Below are 2,542 nucleotides of genomic sequence, written 5' to 3'. Positions count from 1 at the left end.
AAAAGAAAGGCTAAAAAGAAAAAAAGAAAGGCCAAAGAAAAAAAAGAAAAAAAAGAAAATAAATAAAAAGGGGAATGTTACTATCTCTTTTTCCACACTTGTGCTTCAAAGTAGCACCATGTTCTTCATGTAGTGAGTCTCATATCTTGTGCTTCAAAGTAGCACCATGTTCTTCATATAGATTGTCTCCTATGTTGTCACTTTCATATACTAGTGGGAATTTTCATTATAGAACTTGGCTTGTATATTCCAACGATGGGCTTCCTCAAATGCCCTAGGTCTTCATGAGCAAGCAAGTTGGATGCACACCCACTTAGTTCCTTTTGTTGAGCTTTCATACACTTATAGCTCTTAGTGCATCCGTTGCATGGCAATCCCTACTCCTCGCATTGACATCAATTGATGGGCATCTCCATAGCTTGTTGATTAGCCGCGTCGATGTGAGACTTTATCCTTTTTTGTCTTCTCCACATAACCTCCATCATTATATTCTATTCCACCTATAGTTCTATATCCATGGCTTGCGCTCATGTATTGCATGAGGGTTGAAAAAGCTGAAGCACGTTAAAAGTATGAACCAATTGCTCGGCTTGTCATCGGGGTTGTGCATGATGGGGGCATTTTGTGTGACCAAAATGAAGCATGGCCAAAGTGTATGATTTTGTAGGGATAAGCTTGCTTTGGCCTTATTGTTTTGAAAAGACACGATTGCTTTATTGGTACGCTCGAAGTATTATTGTTTTTATGTCAAATGATAGACTATTGCTTTGAATCACTCGTGTCTTAATATTCATGCCATGATTAGACATATGATCAAGATTATTTTAGGTAGCATTCCACATCAAAAATTATCTTTTTATCATTTACCTACTCGAGGACGAGCAGGAATTAAGCTTGGGGATGCTGATACGTCTCCATCGTATCTATAATTTTTGATTGTTCCATGCCAATATTCTACAACTTTTATATACTTTTGGCAACTTTTTATACTATTTTTTGGGACTAACATATTGATCCAGTGCCCAGTGTCAGTTCCTGTCTGTTGCATGTTTTTTGTTTCGCAGAAACCCAATATCAAACGGAGTCCAAACGGGATAAAAACGGACGGAGATTTTTTTTGGAATATTTATGATTTTTGGGAAGTAAAATCAACGCGAAACGGTGTTCGGGGTGGCCACGAGACAGGGGGGTGCGCTCTCCCCCTGGGCGCGGCCTGGGCTCTCGTGGGCCACCCGTAAGGCGGTTGATGCTCTTCTTTTGGCGCAAGAAAGATAATTTTATGAGAAAGATCTGTGCGAAAGATTCACCCCAATCAGAGTCACGGATCTCCAGATATAAAGGAAACAGTGAAGGGGTAGAATCTGAGAACGCAGAAACAGAGAGATAAATCCAATCTCGGAGGGGCTCTAACCCCTCCCAAGCCATGGGAGCAAAGGACCAGAGGGGAAACCCTTCTCCCATCTAGGGAGGAGGTCAAGGAAGAAGAATAAGAAGGGGGGCTCTCCCCCTTGCTTTCGGTGGTGCCGGAACGCCGCCGGGGGCCATCATCATCACCGCGATCTTCACCAACACCTCCATCATCTTCACCAACATCTCCATCACCTTCCCCCAGCTATATCCAGTGGTCCACTCTCCCACAAGCTGCTGTACCCTCTACTTGAACATGGTGCTTTATGCTTCATATTATTATCCAATGATGTGTTGCCATCCTATGATGTCTGAGTAGATTTCCATTGTCCTATCGGTGATTGATGAATTGCTATGATTGGTTTGAGTTGCATGTTTTATTATTGGTGCTGTCCTATTGTGCCCTCCGTGTTGCGCAAGCGTGAGGGATTCCCGCTGTAGGGTTTGCAATATGTTTATGATTTGCTTATGGTGGGCCGTGAGTGACAGAAGCACAAACCCGAGTAAGTAGGTTGTTCGCGTGTGGAATAAAAGGGGACTTGATGCTTTAATGCTATGGTTGGGTTTTACCTTAATGAATCTTTAGTATTTGCGGATGCTTGCTAGAGTTCCAATCATAAGTGCATAGAATTCCAGGTAAGGGATGCTATGTTAGCTTATGCCTCTCCCTCAAATAGAATTGCAATAGTGATTATCGGTTTAGTAACGTAGTCAATTGCTTAGGGACAATTTCACAACTCCTACCACCACTTTTCCACACTCGCTATATTTACTTTATTGCTTCTTTATCTAAACAGCCCCTACTTTTTATTTACGTGTTCTTTATTAACTTGCAAACCTTTCCAACAACACCTACAAAGTACTTCTAGTTTCATACTTGTTCTAGGTAAAGCGAACGTTAAGCGTGCGTAGAGTCGTATCAGTGGCCAATAGGACTTGAGAGAGTATTTGTTATACCTTTAGCTCCTCGTTGGGTTCGACACTCTTACTTATCGAAAGAGGCTACAACTATCCCGTATACTTGCAGGTCATCAAGTACCCTTCTCATTGTTTAACAACCACCATGATAGTTAAATAAAATGTTATTTCTTTGCAGTAGGGAAAAATTGGCTTTATGCAGAACTGTAACCATAGA

The sequence above is a fragment of the Triticum dicoccoides genome, chromosome 1B, assembly GCF_002162155.2.
Source record: "Triticum dicoccoides isolate Atlit2015 ecotype Zavitan chromosome 1B, WEW_v2.0, whole genome shotgun sequence".
Taxonomy (NCBI): Eukaryota; Viridiplantae; Streptophyta; class Magnoliopsida; order Poales; family Poaceae; genus Triticum; species Triticum dicoccoides.
This window is presented reverse-complemented; position numbering follows the sequence as displayed.